General features: G+C 38.8%; 1 protein-coding gene and 1 non-coding gene across 2 annotated transcripts in view; both read right to left on the bottom strand.

The window, feature by feature from the left end:
- LOC145684280 (disks large 1 tumor suppressor protein-like) overlaps positions 1–20620 on the bottom strand; it is a gene marked incomplete in the record, with an annotated part of 1496324 nt that overhangs the window by 277029 nt on the left and 1198675 nt on the right.
- TRNAR-CCG (transfer RNA arginine (anticodon CCG)) lies at positions 2440–2511 on the bottom strand. Its single transcript has one exon. It is a non-coding gene; the product is annotated as a tRNA-Arg (tRNA).

The following is a 20620-nucleotide window of genomic DNA, read 5'->3' as shown; positions in this document are numbered from 1 at the left end:
AGTCAGACATGAAATCGCAATCAAGAAAAATAATTTTTGTTACTTCCGTTGAAAACTATACTTACTATTTTACCCTAAGATTATTGGTTTTGAGCGGGTATAACACCTGATTTTGTCATTCCTGATGTGATCAAAGTTGGGGAAAAAGATATCTTTATTTTTCTGAGTAAGTTTAGAACTACTTTCGGAACAGTTACAGTCCGTTTGGCTACAAGTCTGAGGTAAATTTAATATATTACAAAATTTATTTGAAATCAAATTAGATTTCACAACAGTATATGCGTATGTAACTCGTAATCAAAAGATCATTAGGAAAATAAGCAACATAATATTTTTCCAGAACTGTCACTGTCAATCAGCCGTGTACACATACATATCCTCGTTGAATTATAACAGTGTAACAATCATGAAAACTCCATTCACATATATTATATTCAGTTTTAAACAATTAGTAAATAGTCCTAATTCAAAGTAGCGGTAATATTCTGATTATTACATGTAGTTACTCGTGTTTACATGGTGTCATTCATTGCCTGACTTTGAATGTCTGTGCTGGAAAGAAACATGAAATGCTTAAATTATTTTATAGGTCCTAATAAGTCCTGGCAAGATTTTTCTGTATCTGTGTGTGGGGGGGGGGGGAGGGCTGATTTTGAAGTTCCGCCACTGAGAGTAGGTGTTATTTATATAGCCTACTGTACATTAACGTTAAACAAGCTGCTTCAGTGGATATGCTTACGCGATTAAACTCAAAATTGAACTGAAGTTTGTGCAAACAGTTGTATCGTGTGTGGCCGAGTGTTTGCGCAAACACGATGTTTGCACAAACATGATGTTTGCGCAAACCGTGGACCGTGAGTGGGCCCTGTTAGATGAGTTTTATCGTTTCAGTTTGACGGTGCAACTTAAGGGAGAGGAGGAGGAGGAGATATTTAAAAATGATCGAAAATGACCAATTTTAATGTCAAATCCATAGCTTCCGGGGTCACTGAGATAAACAGTGATACTTCCGATGCCATTTAAATCAAATTCAGCTCCGCAACTTGTGAGAGGGGGATAAAAAAAAGATTGAAAATGACATATATCAGTGTCGAATCCATAGTTCTCGGGTGGTTAAGACGAACAGTGACACTTTCGATGCCGTTTAAATCCAAAGTCACCCCTTTATGTCCAAATTGAAACTATTCTTCCTGTGCGAAGAACCGGTATTCTAGCAGTTGTAATGTTCATACGTAATTCTGTTTTATTTTGTTTCCAATTATACACATACAAAAAAAAAAAAAAAACGCTGTTCTGTATCACATTTTCATTTTGTAGTACTGTCTTATCATGAAATTATTAATTTATTACAAAATAAGCTTCTTTTAACTTTAAGTTGTTGAAATTATGTTCACCCTATACTTCCGGTCGAATAGTCCACTAACAATCTGAAACACTGTCCCTCGTAAATGATTCGGACCTCTGATGTGTGGAGTTATTGGTTCGACCTCCGGCTAAGTAAGTTTGTGGTAGACAACATTGGTAATCCCGCTTCCTCCCACATTCTCATTCCACCAAATTATTCCATCATCATTCACTTCATCTGTCTCCTTTAGCCTAAATGGCACAATCGCAAGGCATTAAACTGAAAGATTTTGTACATTGTGGTTTGGAAACACTGATGTATCAACAAAGATGGAAACACTACCATATTCCTCCCGTTATTATTGTTGGGAAAGTGAGTAGAGTCTCCCCCCTCCCACACACACATACACACATACTGCCGGAGTTGAGAACTGTTCGGGGGAAGGGAAGGAATTAGAGTGCTTCTTGTAGCCTCAAGGCATTGTTCGTTTATAGAGCGACCGGATGTTATTTCCTCTTAGCTAAGGTAGCTCAAAGTCGACGAACTGTCTTCTTGTCTGTGTCCGTTTTGTGTATAACAGAATATACAGGACGTATAGTTCCGGTCTCTTGTAACGGTAATGTGTGCATCCATTACGTAGCAGTGAAAAAAAGGAAAAAAAAACTACTAAAGGCACAAGGTTTGTATCTCGGTTCGACTTGTCTTCGTTTTCTCGATGAGACTTCATTATTACAGAAATATAACAGTTTACAAATTCACTATAGTCTTAAATAAGCAGCTGTGTCACATGTACACAACGTGAAAGAGTTTGGTTCGTAGTAAATTTCTCCCATTTTTGTTCTCAGTAGAGAGATTACAAAAAAATGAAATGTAATGAAATATTTCAGTTTAACGTTCCACGTCTATGCCTATTAGGCTACGACAAACTATGAAAATGAAATCTTTAAGTTTTACGTCCCACGGTTATGCCGGTTAGCCTAAGGGGACGGTGATGATGAGAGATGAATGAAATGGTGGAATGAAGAAAGTGTGAGGAAACGGGAGAACCCCGAGAAAACCCACGAGCACGGTGTTTGTCCACCACAAAGTCCACATGGCGCGAACTGGGTTCGAACCAGGGACCCCAAGCACCGGAGGTGTACGCTCTACCACTGAGCCACCGCGCCCCCAACAAACTATGATAAAGCAAAATAATTATGATGAAAAATTGGTAGAATGAGAAGATGGGACGAATATGGAAGGAAAGGAGAATATCCCTAGAAAAGCCACGGACACGATATTGTGCATCACGAAATTTACTTATCCGGGGATCGAACCAGGGATAATCCACGCACCTGAGCTAAGCGCTCTACCACTAAGCCACTGGGTCTCCCCCTCGCAATCAGAAAAGGTACTAGATTACTATCACTCCTGGTTTTACTAGAAAATGAAAACGAAACCTTTAAATTTTACGTCCGACAGTTATGCCGGCTAGGCTAAAGGAGACGGTGATGATGAGAAATGAATGAAATGGTGGAATGAAGATAGCGGGAGAAAATGAAAAAAAAAAACTTATAGGAAACCCACGCACACAGTGTTCATAAACCACAAAGTTCACTTGGCGCGAGTTGGAATCGAACCAGGGACCCCATAGTAGAAAATTAAGGATGGAAACCATATGTATTCTTGGGATACTTAATTGATTGCAGAAAATCGTTTCTCGCTATCTATTATCTATTATCTATTTTACTCTACAACGATCAACGATAGAACTAGGCAGTAGTTGATTTTTGCCACTTACAGTTTGAACAGAGGCTTAAAAGACAAAGTGTTATCTATTCTTACAACACTAAATCGATTCCAAAGAGCCACTTCTCTCCAGGGGCGGATCCAGGACGGACTTCTGGGGGGGACAAGTGGGTTGTAATATTGCTACTTAGAGCTACTTTTAAGAGCTCCAAACTCTGGGATGGGTTTTATTTATGTATATAAAACAACAAAGTTTCATCTTACGGGGGAACGTCGCCTCGATCGCTCCCCCATAGATCCGCCCCTGCTTATTCCTATCTCTTACCGTTCTTGCTTAACGTAAATCACTATTGAAACTGGAAGTTGTATTATATTTCTACCACTTCCGGTTTTAATCGAAGTTTAAGGATGGAGAAAAATGTACTTTAGGGACGCTTAATCGATTGTATGAAACAACTTCTCGCCATCTATTACCGTTTCTGTTCTACAGTGATCAACGTGAGAGTGGAAATACCACTTCCGGTTTCTATATAACGTCAATGGACTCCATTCCTAACTTCTGACCCTCTACATCTTGTCCAAAATTTATGATGATCAATTAAGAGTCTTCATCCCGGCGAAATTAAAATACCGCTAATTTTACAGTAATTATGTGATATCTTCAAATAGATATAAAGATAATTGAAATATGGAACAAGAGCGCCCTAGACAATATTATTTTGCGTGAGGTACCTTTATCACAAGTTACCTAGTGGCTTTCCGTTTGCAGCTGTTTAGAAACGCGTAAATAAATTTCAAAATGGCTCGAAATCGAAAGCAGATAAGTGAGTTGTGATAACGGTTTCTCATGTAAAATAATATTGTCTAGGGCGCTCTTGTTCCACATTTCGGTTATCTTTTATCTATTTGAAGATATCACATAATTACTGTCAAATTAGCGGTATTTTAATTTCGCCGGGATGAAGACTCTTAAGCAGTTTTGAGATGTGTCTTCCAGACGGACGGATACGGTAAAATATATTAAAGGAATTTCGCTTACCAAAATTCTTTAAAATAGAACACAAAAGAATATAACAAATTCAGTCTTGATTTTGTAAGAACAGAAATACCGTGCATAATGCGATAAATTGGTTCCAGCTTCTAAGGAACTCTGGTGCCAGTAGTGAACGCACAATTTTATCACGGGAAGGAGGTTCGTTCCCAGGATCATATCATTTCAAGATTTTTTTTTTTTTAATTATCTCTTAATACTGCAACGTTTTACATGTGTTCCAACACCACGTGCTGGCTGTAAACAAACTTCAGACAACAACACGAAGAAGACGTCGTCAATCATTGACAACGATCAGAAAGTGATTAATAGTCAGCAACTTTCCTGGATAAAAGCAGCCGGAACACCGCAGAAGGTATCCACCATCTCCACAGATTGATCATCGCCTCCACTCTTTAGGAACCTGGTTTCTGAGAGCTCCTGTATCTTTACCACCCTCTATGACACCTTGTCTCTGAGAGATCTTTTATCTTTACCACTTTCTCGGACGCCCTGGTCTCTGAAAGCTCTTTTATCCTTACCACTCTCTAGGACGCCTAGTTTCTGAGAGCTCCATTATCTTTACCACACTCTAGGATGCCTGCTCTCTGAAAGCTCCTTTATTCTTACCACTCTCTAGGACGTCCCGCCTTTGAGAGCTTCTTTATTCTTACCACTCTCTAGCATGCCTGGCCTCTGAGAGCTCGTTTATCCTTATCACTCTTTAGGACGCCTAGTCTCTGAGAGCTCCTTTATCCTTTATCTCTAGGACGCCTAATTTTTGAGAGCTCCTTTATTTTTACCACTCTCTAGGACGCCCTGGTCTCTGAAAGCTCTTTTATCCTTACCACTCTCTAGGACGCCTAGTTTCTGAGAGCTCCATTATCTTTACCACTCTCTATGATGCCTGATCTCGAAGAGCTTCTTTATCCTTACCACTCTCTAGCATGCCTGGCCTCTGAGAGCTCCTTTATATCCTTACCATTCTCTACGATGCCTGGTCTCTGAGACATCCTTTATCCTTACCACTCTCTAGGACGTCTGGTCTCTGCAAAACACTTTACCTCTTTCTAGGACGCCTAGTCTTTTGAGTTTTATCCTCTTTAGGACGCCTGGTCTCTGAGAGATACGTACCCACACTCCAAGGCCGCATGAGGATTGGTTCCTCTTACCCTACGACATTTGGTCACTCGGTTCCTACAAACTCACCAAAAAACTACCTACACTTTTAAAGAAAAACTTACATCATTTATTACTACTGTATTTAAGAAGAAACTTCTCTAATAAGAGGTGACTGGGAAAAATTCAAAATTACTGTATACTATTTTAGCTCCACCCTAAAAGACAGAATATTATAATATGGTTTATTCTTCTTCAAAAGAAGGGTTAAAAGTTGGACCCCCCCCTTTTTTTGCGTACGCCGCTTGGAATTTTACAAAACAACGTTGATCGACGTCTATTACTGTTGAGATGATATTTAGGTTTGTGGACTGAAAGTACTTAGAAAAATATGACTGAACCCTGATTCTAACTTCTTCTTTTTTTTTTTTTTTTTTTTTTAAATATTGTTTATCGGTTGCTATGTTTGAGGGTTTACATGAAACATTAATGTCATTATATTCTCAATTAGAATTTCGTCCTTTTCTTATCAAACAAATATTACCTCTGAACAATTGGAAGTTAACAGAAGAAACTATTAACTTTTTGAAAGGGACAGAAATTAATTTTAAAACTGATCACTACAATCCATTACGATTAATTTGTAAAAGAATACAAATCTAGAGGGGAGAGAATAACACAATAAATAACATAAAATACAACAGACAAAGGTTTTAAAAAGGATTTATTAAATGACAAACAAAGAAAGGAGATCATTACTAAGGATTTACATTTTCTTCGACAAAAAAAAAAAAAAAAAAAAAAAAAAGACAGGAAATAAGGACATACCATAATCCAGGCCATAGACGCCAAAAACTCTGAAGTAAGTCTGCGTCTGATGAAGGAACTAGTGGAAGAGGTCAAGGACTACACAGTAACTGAGTAACTGCGTCTGATGAAGTAACTGGCGGAAGAGGGCAAGTACTGCAAAGTAAATCTAACAAGGGAACCTTCCGAAAATGATAGTTGCAGTGAAAGATGTGACCTATGCCAAATGAAAGAGCTGTAACAGAGATGAGCATTCCCAAAAAATTAGCTGCCCATAGCAATAGGTTCAAGAAATATAAGGAGTGAAAGTTCGGGAAACAGCAAGGTTGGACAAGGGGGAAAAGTTCAAATTCCGCAAAAAAGGGGCGTCACGGCAAAATACAATGCTGCCAAGTGATGTATAGAAAGAGACTTGCCACAATAGGGAACAAATGAAGGTCACCAGTGGGGTTAACAGTGTTGCCAACTGCAATGAAAAGTAAATGTTTTACAAAGAGCACTATATGAAGTGAGTGCAATATTCAGTGTCAACCTGTCATGTAGAACATAAGATATGACGTGTATAATCAGTGGTACAATCTAACAAAAGAAAATAGAAAAACAGAAATACGAAAAATACGGAAAAGACGGAGTTGGCCATAATGCGCCACATTTGATCACGAGCTGTACATATTAGAATGAACAAAACAAGAAAGCACCAACTATGCAGTAAACCGACGTTCCTAGAATCGAAAAGAAAAACGAGTTCGAAAGTTGGCAACACTGGCCATGAAAATCCAGACAATTCTAATATAGTTAGGCCACTAGCTTCACAAAAAGAAAATTCCGGCAACAGGCATTAGCCTTCGCATCGTTTGTACATGCTCGTCAACATTGTACGTGCAATTGTTCGATGAGACAATGGTCCAAACAGAAGATACATTTGCAATGAGCACAGCGGAATACTGTCAATCCGTCACACATGGTACAATGATCGCTTGTGAATGTCTTGAAACAGTACTCTAGAGGTGTCGGAATCTTTGGTGGTCTTTCTATAACATGCCCACACCTGTAGAAATCATACATAATCAAAGGCTTGAATAAACATGCCGTAAACTGGTAATGGGTTAAGGCTTGAAGTTTCAGAAAATTCTCGAGGGACCAAATGTTAAATTGAGTATCTAACAACACAAGCTCTGTAACGTAGCGCACAAAGTTTTTGTATGGTCTAAAAAATAAACATCAAGTGGTTGTATCAGACCCATACAACCAGGAGGGATTAGCTCAACTTTGAAATTCACTCCGGATGGTACATGCTCGTAGAGCAAGTTGGTGTCTTTCTTCGCTGTCCAAGAATCAACAAGTAGCACAACATCAGTTAGGTTTCTTTTTGCCAAACTTGGCCAAAACACGTTGGCATAAAACACGTTTAAATCACTCTTTCGCATGTTTGCGGTTGTATTTGGGAAGGCCTTAATATTCGGATGAGTTGACAAAAAGTCAAAATGGCCGCCAAAAATATCTGCTCGGTGGTAAGAACAACGTAGCATTTTTGGCGGCTATTTGGAAACCCGTGCTTCATATAGGAAATGTTTCTTATAGGAGGTGTTGCATCTATCCAAAGAAATATTATTCCCTTCCTGTTCCCATTTGAAATGTTGCGTTTGACCCCTCGACCCTTATGATGGGGGCCCTGGGGGACTTGCTTTTTACAAACTTTTCTTGACCCTTGACATGAGTACATTCCTGCGCAATTGGATTTGCAACATTTCTTTTCGCTTCGCAGCAATTTGAGATCACAATGTTCGATGCCATGTTAAGACACAAAATATATTTGTGGTGGCCATTTTGAAAACCATGCTTCATATAGCAAATGTTTCTTATGGGTATTGTTGCACATTTCATGATCTATCGAAAGAGATACCACTCGGTCCCTGTTGCCATTTCAAAGTTTGAAGTTGGCTCCTGGGGCCCTATGATGGGGATCCTGTGGGCACTTGCTTCTCACAGACTTTTGTCACCCCCTGATATTGTCACATTCCTGCACATCTGGATCCGTCACATTTTTGTTCTTTTCGCAAATCTTTCAGGTCACAAATTTTGTGGGGCACCCTGCACATTCCCACATACGACCCAACCATGACATAATGTTCACTACTTCTATTATCGGTTGTTGGCTCAACCCAACCATTTCATGTTCCCCGACTTGACATTGCCTCAATCACTCCAGCATTGATGCAATTCGAATGATGCCTGTTGCCGGAATTTTGTTTTTGTGAAGCGAGTGGCCTAACTATATTAGAATTGTCTGGAGTTTCATGGCCAGTGTTGCCAACTTTTGAACTCGTTTTTCTTTTCGACTCTAGTCACGTCGGTTTCCTGCATAATTGGTGCTTTCTTGTTTTCTTCATTCTAACATGTACAGCTCGTGATCAAATGTGGCGCATTATGGCCAACTCCGTCTTTTCCGTATTTTTAGTACTTCTGTTTTTTCTATTTTCTTTTGTTAGATTGTACCACTGATTATATACGTCATATCTTATGTTCTACATGACAGGTTGACACTGAATATTGCACTCATTTCATATAGTGCTCTTTGTAAAACATTTACTTTTCATTGCAGTTGGCAACACTGTAAACCCCACTGCTGGCCTTCGTTTGTTTCCTATTGTGGCAAGTCTCTTTCTATACATCACTTGTCAGCATTGTATTTTGCCGTGCCCCCCCCCCCCCCCCCTTTTTTTGTTTTTACGGAATTTGCACTTTTCTCCCCTTGTCCAACCTTGCTGTTTCCTGAACTTCCACTCCTTATATTTCTTGAACCTATTGCTATGGGCAGCTAATATTTTGGGAATGCTCATCTCTGTTACAGCTCTTTCGATTGGCATAGGTCACATCTTTCACTGCAACTATCATTTTCGGAAGGTTCCCTTGTAAGTAGGGCAACCACTCCAAAGTAAGTCTGCATCTGATGAAGTAACTACCGGAAGAGGGCAAGTACTCCAAAGTAAGTCAAGTCTGATGAAGTACCTAACGGAAGAGATCCAATAAGGGACTCTTAAAGACTGTGTTTGATCATGTAACTAGCGGAAGAGGACATGCACTCTAAATCTGCGTCTGTTGAAGTAATTAGTGGAAGAAGGTAAATAAATACTCAAAAATAGGTCTGAGTCTGATGAAGTAAATAATGAAAGAGGTCAAAGACTCCAAACTAAGTTTACGTCTGATGAAGTAACTAGCGTAAGAGGGCATACTCCAATACAAAGCAAGTATGAGTCTGATAAAGTACCTACCGGAGAAATCAAGGACTCCACAGTAAGTCGGCGTCTGATGAAGTGCCTAGCGAAAGGGGCCAAATAAGGGACTCCAAAGTCATCGTCTGAAGTACCTACCGAATGAGGTCAATAACTCCGAAGTCTGTCCATGTTGAAGTACTTTACGGAAGAAGTCAAGTAAGGAAAGAAAGTACTGTACTGAAAAATAAATCTGAGTCTGATGAAGTACCTAGCAAGAAGTCAAGGATGCAAAGTCTGAATCTGATAAAGTATCTAGCGTAAGAGATCAAATAAAGGGACTCCAAAATCTGCCTACGATGAAGTACTTTGCGGAAGGGGTCAAGTAAGGAAAGGAAAAGAAAGAAAAGATTGGATTTCAAAAAAGTGAGTCTGATGAAATATCTACCGAAAGAGGTCAAGGACTCCAAATTCTACATATGAAGAAGTACCTAGCAAAAGAGGCCTAGGAGTCCAAAGTCTGCCTACGATGAAGTACTTTACGGAAGAAGTCAAGTAAGTAAAGAAAGAAAAAAAAGAAAGGACTGGACTCAAGAATAAGTCTGAGTCTGATGAAGTACCTAGCGAAAGAAGTCAAACACTACAAAGTCTGCATCTGATGAAGTACCTAGCGAGAGGTCAAGGACTCCAAAGTCTGAATCTGATGAAGTACTTCGCGGAAGAGGTCAAGTAAGAAAAGGACAAAAGAAAGGGCTGTTCGAACAGAACGTAAAAGTACGCAATATTGAAATCGTGAAATGCGTAATGTTGTGTGAGGAAACCTCTCGAATCAGTTATTCAATGCCATATTGTTAGTACGGTGAGGGGCCTAATGGAATAGCCTGCTCAGATGGTAACGTTGATTTTTAATTTCATATAGGGCCCTTTAACAATATGGAGCCCAAACGTCAGGCCAACTGAAGATATTCTACCATTTTAGACTGAAAACCCATATTCCAATAACTTTCCTCTCTTTACACTTTTTCATAACTTTACTCACAATCACGGGCGGCGATTAGGGAGGCAAAGGGGCAGTTGCCCCCACTTTTTTGAAGAGACCCATTAATGTATGGACCATATAATAATGGCCGTGGCGTGAGTACGTATTAGTTATTTATCTTCCCGTCGAGTTAAGAGAGCTATAGGAATTGAGTTTTAATTGTAATTCAAAGCAATTAATATTGAAATTGTGTATTTCTTTAAATGTTGTAGCATATGCTGGTAGTATTTACTGTCATTAATTTTCAAAGAGTAATAACATGCGTTTAATGGCATGGTTGGATTTAAAAATATAAGTTGTTCACTATCCCCAGTTTCAATATGACTTCTACAAAACAAGCTTCATTATTCATTACTATGGTTAATATTATTCTTTTTATTTATTTGTTTTGCAAATTTGTTATTAAACAATTTGATCACACAATTTTCTTCTTATACTTTCGTTGTTTAAGAGTACAAAGTGTTAGTACCTACTTGAGATGCTCTTGTCAATTTACTTAATAAAATATGAAATACGGTAGCTATTTAAACTGAAAAAGAGTATCCTATTAGTTATATAATATTTCGTCAAACAAAATGTTAGAAACAACCAAGAAAACTAACATTGATATACAAATATTCAAGTCATGTCTTGCCCCCCCCCCCCCACACACACTTTTACCATCCAATTGCCGCCACTGCTCATAACGGTGCTGTCTTATGGTCCCAGATTGTTGATACACCCTGTATAATATACTCAATCACTCGGTGATTTTTATGACCTATTTTGACTTTTCTGTCCATGTTTGTGCTCCCACGGTTAGAAATATTTGCTTTGTACAGAAAAAAAATTACAAATAAAACATCAATCATATGCCTAGGTTTATATTTGAAAAAAAGTACGCAAATAGCTATTGTTGAATGTTCAACGCACTTCATCAACTAGTGTACAGAATATAAATCCCCCCTCATCCCTTCCCCATTTTGAAACAAGACTGATTTGACCGCTTTCAAGGGCTTTTTTTTTTTTTTAAATTTTCAACACCATGAAAAACGTATAAGCACATAAAATAGTACATAACAATGCAACATTGTTCCCATTGTAGATGACAATTTTAGCCACATCCCTTCTCTCCCCCACCTCACCCCCGAAACAAACTTCATCCTCCAATGAAAATGGCACTACCACCACAATATCACGTACGATGACCGAAAACAAAGAAAAATCCAACAGTGATCATCTGATGTAATGTTCTATTGTACAGTAGTTGTCACCCAAAATGGGACGGCTGTTTTCTCGCTCATGGATATAAACATACAAAACATAACGAAACTTCATGCCCGTATCGTGCTTGATAAAATAGCTCTCACTTCTACTTTTATGTGTCTATTAGTTGTTGGGGAGGAGGAGGGGAAAGATAAATGTACCCTACTGTTAGCACAATTCACTGGCTATGCCTAAACAAGCAATTCAGATGAAATATTATTTGTTTGATTTACGCACCTCGAAAACACGTTATGTATAGTACTCTTTAAGTCTCATACACGTAACGGTCTAGCCGGAACACTCCCGGATTTACTTTATCTATCTAGCTGTTCCGGAGGATATTTCAGCAAGGAACAACCAGTGACATAACTGAGAGGGTAAACGGGGTTTGTGTCCCGGGTTGGGAGGGTGCAAAATTGGAAAAAAATATTCGGGGTTTGGTTGGTCAGGGGGGGACGCTAAGTCGAGTTCCTGCCCCAGGCGACAACTAACGTATTTGCGTCGCTGACAGCGTCTTGATACGAGGGTTGATCAAAAAGTAAGGTTACAAAGCCTGGTGTAAAACGTGTATATATTATCTCACACAACCAATACAGACAAAGATAGTAAATTCATTAAGTTATTTTTCGACAGTCTCCATATAAAGTTTATTCAAGGAACGTTCAGTGCCTCATGTAAACAAATGCACGTGGTATTTGTTTGATTTTATTGGTTAGAGAGCCTTAGAACACCCATGCGGCAGAAGAAAATAGTCCTTGCTTATAAGGCTCATTACCAGAATTCCTTAGAATTAGACAACAGAAACAACACTTTATTTAACAACTAAACTGAATTAATGCAATAAAAGAGAATACGCATGCATTGAAAGTGGTTTTGACCCAACTTTAGCGCGAATCACAGTTAACAATATGATCACATGCGGGGAATAAGTAAAACATCGACAGGGTACAAGCACGTGCTTCTCGAAAGAAGCGCTGACCGATAGCCAATCATCCGACGACTGGCGGAGTAATACAATTCTGCAATGTTTACATCAGGATCAGAAGGTTCGTTGAATGAACTTTAGATTGGTGCACTTATCGCATCGTGGGATGAGTCTGAAGATTCTCTCCTGGTAAAAAATCTTGTCCTTGTGTGTTCAGCCACTATGTCACGAAGTGTTTGACCACCTCATCTGAAGCGAAGATACGGCCTCCGAGGTGCTCCTTCAAATGCAAGAACAGGTGAAAGTCACTTGGAACGAGGTACGGGCTGTACGAAGGGTTGTCCTCCACGTGAGCTGTGTTCAAACCTGTTGATGCCGTGCTGGGTCGGCCACTGCGATCCTCGTCGGTGACATTTTCTCTACCAACCGCAAACTTTCATCACCGTTCTGCAACATGATGACGAAACATTACAATCTTTCCGTAAACCTCTTTCAGCTGCCGGTGAATTTCAGCCGCGGTTGCATGTTTCGCCCACAGAAACCGAACAACTGAGCGAACTTCATGAAACCAGTTTTCCAAACGAGTCGCCATTTATGTCTACCAACAACTAGCGCCAGTGTGGCGGGTGGCTGAAACTCTGCACAGTTGCCAACTCCATGTATTAAAATTACCGCACATTCCTCATTCCTCTATAACAGACAAAACTCCAGAAATATCGGCGTTCTAACCTTAATTTCTAATCCTTCCTCGCATTTTAGTCCAGAAATATTGGAGACTAAAGAATTTACTCTAAACACTAAAAGAACTCCTTCATGGCTATATGGTCAGCGTATGAACCTTTGGTGCGTGAGGTCCGGATTCGATTTTCAGTGGAAGTTTGTGTGGTTTGGATGCCATATTTTAAGACTCAGATCTACGTCTTATATAGTCTTTGTGCTGGAACGTGACGATATAAGCTCTCTAAACCAACCAGCCAACCCACACAATAAGTTGTAACATGATTAGCATATCAATAATAGTTCCGGGCGAGAAGGGTTGAGCGGGTGACATGTAAAAATAATCGAAAACGAGCGATATCAAGTGTTCAATTCATAGTTTTCAGGGTCTTTGAAATGGATAGCGACACTTTTTGTCGTTTAAGTCCACATTCATCCACTATTGGCATGGAAAGTGAGAAGGAATAGCGTGTAAAATTACTCGAAAGCGACCATTATTAATGTCCGAATTCATAGTTGGTCGGTCGCTGAGATGAACACTAGTGACACTCGTGATGCCGTTATGTTCAAATTAATACCCTATGCGTAAGGGAAGGGCGGAAAGGAATCAAGTATCAAACCAAAATGCCCTTTGTGGACCTGAGCCACTCCAACGCCAAGTTAGCGACTGGCTGAACTATGTGTATCCTAGCGACTATGAATGGCCAGAACCGGTTTCCGGCTTTGAATAGATCTAGTTTCGGAACCAGTTTTTCGAATTCAGGTCTGGAACCGGTTCCTAAGATTCGATTCTGAAAACCGGATCTCCAAGAACTGGTTCCTTACGAAACCGGAACTTTGCGGCCATCCATATGTTAAACTCGAGCTGCTGGCAGGCTGTGAACTGTGTGCTAGATGAAATGGTGGAAGCGACAGGCAGCGGCCGCTTGTCTCATTTGGCTAAAGAAACTGGGTAACTGACAAAATCATTGGCTAAACAGGCAAACTCATTTAGCTAAACACCCACTGGCGGACCAATTTTTTTTTTTTCTGCGGGCACAAGCGGGTCTGGGCGGAGAGGGCACAAGCGCGTGGTCCTCTTTGCAGTGTTTTGAAGGTGAACTTGGTGCCTCCTTTACGGGTCTTTGGGAGCTTTCGGATCCAGGTCTGTAACCGGGTTTTTGGATTCAGGTCTGGCACAGTTCCTAAGATCCGGTTCTGGAACCGGGTTTTCGGATCGAGGTTTGGAACTGGTTCTGAAAACCGGACCTCCAAGAACCGGTTCATCGCGGAACCGAAACTTTGTGGCCATCCCTACTAGTGACGAACATGTGGTCGCCATGTCTCTCAGGAGCTTTCTAGACCCAGTGGCCGTCACGTCTTTTATTCACGTAACTCCTCAGTTCGCCTCACGACGATGGGTGGACGCCGAAAGTTGAAAAACACTGGCCAGGAATCGAACCCGGGACCACGCGGACATGAGTCCAACGATGTAAGCACTAAACTAAGATGTCCCCAGAGGTTCAAATACTCTCCATAAAAACATGTTCTTCCGTACGAAGAACGGGTATTCCAGCTGGTAGTGAATAATGACCAAAACTGGAAAAATAATCTTAAAACAATTGGAGGGGCAATCACGATAACAGTTTTTTTTGGGGGGGGAGGGGAGGGGGGGTTGTCACAAAGCGTGGAGTAAAATATGTGTATAGCTATTATTCCTTTCGTCGACAATAATGTTCCATGAAAGTAGGCGATACACTGTTTAGTTCGTATACGTAAACGCAGAATAACAGAGTTGATAGCACAAAAAAATGCAGTTACATCATATTATTGTTATCAGTGTTTGTTCTGAAATGCAGTTATCTCCTGTTTGTTAATATTAAGCATGATAAGAGAACTCAGATAAAATATTTCAACACCAAGAAAAAGCGAAAAAGTGCTAACCACATCACTTTCACTATCTTCTCCGTGCTTGCAATAAGCACAGATAATGAAGGCAACGCGTTACTTACGTCTACATTTTTGCACAAGGAAAAAAAAAAAAACACACACACACACAGATAACATATAGTGCTAGAACTATGTAATAGTACAGCACTGTAAAAAATGACTTGTGCCAAAACCAGTGCAGTAAAAAATCTCATCAGGCAGGCACTGGTTCAACAAGAACCTTGCCCCCCCCCTCCAAATCAGTAAGAGGGGCACGTTGACTCAGTATTACTTTTGGTTTATAATGTTCTTGGTTTGATCCATGTTTCAAAATCCTGTTATAATTCCGCAACAATTTTTATAGAGGGAGTTTGCCTACGGACAAATAATTTGAAGTATTCACCAACTATCTCTATAAAAATTGTTGCAAAAGTACTACAGGATTCTGAAACATGGATATTTAGATAGGATACATACTAGTTCCTAAGTACAGTCTTGATCCGACCACAGTAGGTCCCGTAGATTTGGAGCTATGGACTTTTAGAGTTCTTTTTTTTTTTTTTTTTCATATTTTCGGCAGCCTACAACTCCGAAAGGAAGCATTTGTGCATCCAGGTTGGTTTATACTTTTTGCCTTATCTCGGTGTCAGGAATCACCTCCCAAACGTTGTCGGTCTTGTTTTGAAACACACTGTATACTGTGTCTAAGTTCACGCATAACTTTGACAGGGGTGCACAGATCTGACGATTCCTTCTTTTCTTTGAACGAGTGACTTTCCCAATGGTTTCTTATACATTTCATGCGGATCTAATGATAATCTTTGGGGCTAGATCATAAAATACCTCAACGGGTGCAATGTGAAAACAGTAATTAAACAACTTTAATAGGTGTACGTCCACGCATAACTTTGACATACGTGCATAGATTTTGATGATTTCTTATTTTCTTTAAAATAGTATACGTTCTCAATGGTTTTCTTGTCAATTTCGTGTGGATCTAATGATAACTTTTGGAGCTACACCATGAAATACCTCGATGGCCCACATTGTCAATACCATAATTATGTGTGAATGATCATGCATAACTTACGATAAGTGCATTAATTTTTGTTGATTTATACAGTACAGTTGATTTATACACATCAATTACCTACTTCCCTAGGTTAAGAGAAAATAGTAATATGTTTCGTTAATCAGTCACTTTTTACTATTACTAAGTGCTCTCTGACATTGGTCATTTTCGATCATTTTTGTATTTCTTCCTCCCCTCCCCCATGTTGCGTGGCTGGCTTTGGATTTAAAGGGCATCGGAAGTATCACTTTTCATCACAGCGACTGCGAAAACTATGGATTCGACACTGCTATTGGTCATTTTCGATAATTTTATACATCTCCTCCCACCCCAAGTCGCAGGGGTGCATTTGGATTTAAACAGGATTGGAAGCGTCGCTGTTCATCTCAGCAACCCAAAAAAACTATGGATTCGACACCAAAATCGGGTCATTTTCGATCATTTATATATATACACTTTCCCTCCCCTAAGTCCCAGGGTCAAAGTGAAATGACAAAACCCATCCCAGACCCGAACCTCATCTATGTTGAAAATTTCATCGAGATTGGTGGGGTTGTTCAGGAAGTATGACGTCACAAACATAGTCAGTTTCAATTTTATAATATAGATTATGCATCACGTAACATTGAAAATATGTTTGAAATCTAAGAGTTGGGTAAACTAGTGTAGCCAGTGAAACTAGTCAAACTTCTCGTCTCAAACACGTATCTCAGTTCGTTTTCGAGACGAGATGAGAAATTTATTGTTTCATTGGTACCACTGTATATTCTCTTATATTTTCGGTCCTGAAAAGGGCGCTAAACTTAATCAAACAACAACAATCAATGAATAATGGATTTAGTCACAATGTGTGTGTGTGTGAGAGAGAGAGAGAGAGACAGAGAGTGAAAGAGACAGGAAAAGGGAAAGAAGAACAAGGAACGACAAAAGGAAAGGATTGATCGGAATTTCGATTCCAGAGTTAAGCTTCGATTAGTTTTATTTACTTGGCAAACGATGACGACAACCGAGATCAAATCAAAATCCCTGCAAAAGCTCTTTCGGTCCCCAAATCTCGCTCTTCTTCTCCTCCTCCTTGCTTTTCCAAACAAACAAACAAACGTACGGACTTTTTTGGCCCCCTTCTTCCCCACTTCCCCCGCCCAAACGACTGACTCGCGTTGGTGGTATTAAAACCTCTAGAGAAGAAGCTTAAAGACAGAAAAAGAAAAAAGGCGTTTTGAAAAAAAAAAGAATAAAACGAATGCAGTCGTTTACCGTGATAAGTACTTCCTAATCCAATATATTTTGACTAATTTCATTATGCTAATCACCCTCTAAGCTCTTTCCTTTTCATCCCTAAATCGCTCTCTTCAAAGTGGCTTCTGCTGATCTTAGGCCAACTCGCGTCTACAACACAAACAAACAAAAGTAGAAAAACGGAGAGAATATAATGGAAAAAGAATAAAATTACAGAAATTGGAGGAAGAAACCCAACTAAACAATAGGGAAAAGAGAAATAATTGCCCCCCACCGGACCGATTAATCGATTCAATTAGAATTGCCCCTACCAGAACGATTAATCGATTCGATTACAATTCCCCCATTGGAACGATTAATCGATTTTATTACAATTGCCCCTACCAGAACGATTAATCGATTCGATTACAATTCCCCCATTGGAACGATTAATCGATTCGATTATAATTACCCCCACCGGAAAGATTAATCGATTCGATTACAATTACTCCCACCGAACGATTAATCGATTTGATTACGATTGCCTCTACCAGAAGGATTAATCGATTCAATTACAATTCCCCCATTGGAATGATTAATCGATTCGATTCGATTACATGTTTCAAAGAGAGAATGTCTGTAGAGGATGGAAGAGTGTGTGTGTTTGGGAGATTAAATACGTCAAACTGGTGAGAGGTATTTACCCCCAGGCAGATCATTACATTTCCACTAATGTTTTAGGAACCCACATCAGGAGAAAATATTACCTTAACCAAATGTTCTCTCATATATATATATATATAAAAGTGAAAATTCCATTAGGAAAAAGCACTAATGTAATACCTTTATGCGACGGGAAAAAATGAGAACTTGAACGGTTTAATATATATTTGTATGTGAAAAATATTGATACATGTAAACCCACTGTAATACGGGATACATTTGAAATAGAGGCTCTGTATGCTGGAATACAATCAATCACCCTTAACTGTGGTCCCACACACACAGAAATATGTGCAGTTATTTCACATTTATTATTAGCCAGTCACTATATATAGTAACGTATTCTTGCTTTATTTTTTCGTTTAAATCAAAAGCCTATATGTACATTATATGGAACTTGATACAAAAAAAAAAAAAAAAAAAAAACACAAAATAAAAACGTTCAAATTGATTAATAAACCAATGTATCAAATTGAACCTCCCCCTATCATTCTGTTTTTCTCCTTTTTCTTTTCTTTTTTGTACATAAATGAAAAAAGCTAAACCAATAAATTTTGTGTTACGTTTAAATTTATGTGATAGAGTGAAACTCGGGCGATGTTAAGCACCATTAGTTCTGAAGGAAACTCTTTATACATAAATGAATACATACATACATATATATATATATATATATATATATATATATATATATATATATATATATATGTGTGTGTGTGTGTGTGTGTGTGTGTGTGTGTGTCAGCATAATTTTGGAACGTCTGGAGAAATTTCAACCAAAATTTGGTACACGTATCACTTATAATCTGAAAAAAAAATTGTGTGGGTGAGACACATCTAGGGGTGGGGGAAAGGGTTAAGTCTTTACAACATACCCCTAACAGATTAGGCAACACTTCATAACTTACAACAATGTTGGTTGCCTAGACAACAGGGGTAACAATTTCATTGAAATCAGTACCCTACGGCTGAAAGGGTTGAAATACTTTCTATAAACCTATTCTTTCCATGTAAAGAACAGGCATTTTGGCCAATCAATCCAATTTGCTCTGTGCTACAAATAACAAAATACTTATAATACAAAATTATTGTGTAAAACCTTCCCGCTTGTGTTGAACGATAACCACTCTCGATACTATAGAATATTTTGCAGTCGCTGACAATAGCATAACTTTTGAACGATTCTTCGTTATTCGAATAAATTTTGACTAATTCTTCGTTATTCGAGTGACTGTTTGAATAATTTTTCGTTATCCAGATAACTGTTCGAATAATTTGTTTACCCTTTGTTATCTGAATAACTGTTTGATCATCTGAATAACTATTTGAATAATTTTTCTTTATTCGAATAACTGTTTGAATAATTTTTCCTTACCCGAATAACTGCTTGAATATTTTTTGTTGTTCGAATAACTGTTCGAATAATTCTTCGTTATCTGAAAAACTGTTCGAATAATTCTTCGTTATCTGAAAAACTGTTCGAATAATTCTTCGTTATCTGAAAAACTGTTCGAATAATTCTTCGTTATCTGAAAAACTGTTCGAATAATTCTTCGTTATCTGAAAAACTGTTCGAATAATTCTTCGTTATCTGAAAAATTGTTTGAATAATTCTTCGTTATTCGAATAACTTTTCGTTATCCGAATTATTGTTGGAATAGTTCTTCACTATCCGAATAACAACTCTAATAATTCTTCGCTGTCCGAATAACTGTTCCAATAATTCTTCGTTGTCCGAATAACTGTTCCAATTTTTCGTTGTCCGAATAACTGTTCGAATATTTTTTCGTTATCCGAATAACTGTTCGAGTAATTCTTCGTTATTCAAATAACTGTTTGAATATTTATTTCTTAGTTTGCTACTTTTAGTGTGCATGGTACTACTTACTCCAGTTTCTCTCTTGTTATAAGCAATTTACCCTTGCTATACCACACTTGTTAAGGTCTTTTTTCTCTTTCTATCCATTTTAGAGCTTTCATCATGTTTCCCTTTTCTTTTTTCTCGTGCATTTTGTATTGAAAGCTAGATAAAAAAAAGGGAAGGGAAGCTAGGACCCAGCTGCTGTTGAGGAAATCGAAGTTCATCAGCCCAGATCGAAACCACGTAGATGCATCCATCGTACATGGCCTGAGGTTGGCCAAAAAAAGAAGAAGAACGAACGGACGGTGGCCAATTTAATTGAGAGAAACGTGATGGGCCACTACTATCTACAGAGCACACACACACACACAATCTAACATACACGTTCGTTTCCCTATCTCCAATACTCCACTCTGAACTACACAGGATTGTACGGTAAAAAGGCAGACAGAGGGGGGGGGGGACTGCCCGTTCAAAAGCATGTACACCACTAAATGGCAACATCTACTCATTTTAATTAAAACTTTTTGTTTCCTGAAGAAAAGGTGAGTAAAAAAAAAAAGAAAGAAAGAAAGAAAGAAACGAAAGAATACGTAATAAACAAAACTTCACGAATGCACTATTACAATCACCATTGGCTAACACTTTCCCTTTGGTTTTCTCTAGAAAAA

Source organism: Thermobia domestica, chromosome 4, assembly GCF_964235325.1.
Source record: "Thermobia domestica chromosome 4, izTheDome1.hap1.1, whole genome shotgun sequence".
Taxonomy (NCBI): domain Eukaryota; kingdom Metazoa; phylum Arthropoda; class Insecta; order Zygentoma; family Lepismatidae; genus Thermobia; species Thermobia domestica.
Note: the sequence above shows the minus strand (reverse complement) of the source record. Positions and strands in the feature narration are given on the sequence as shown.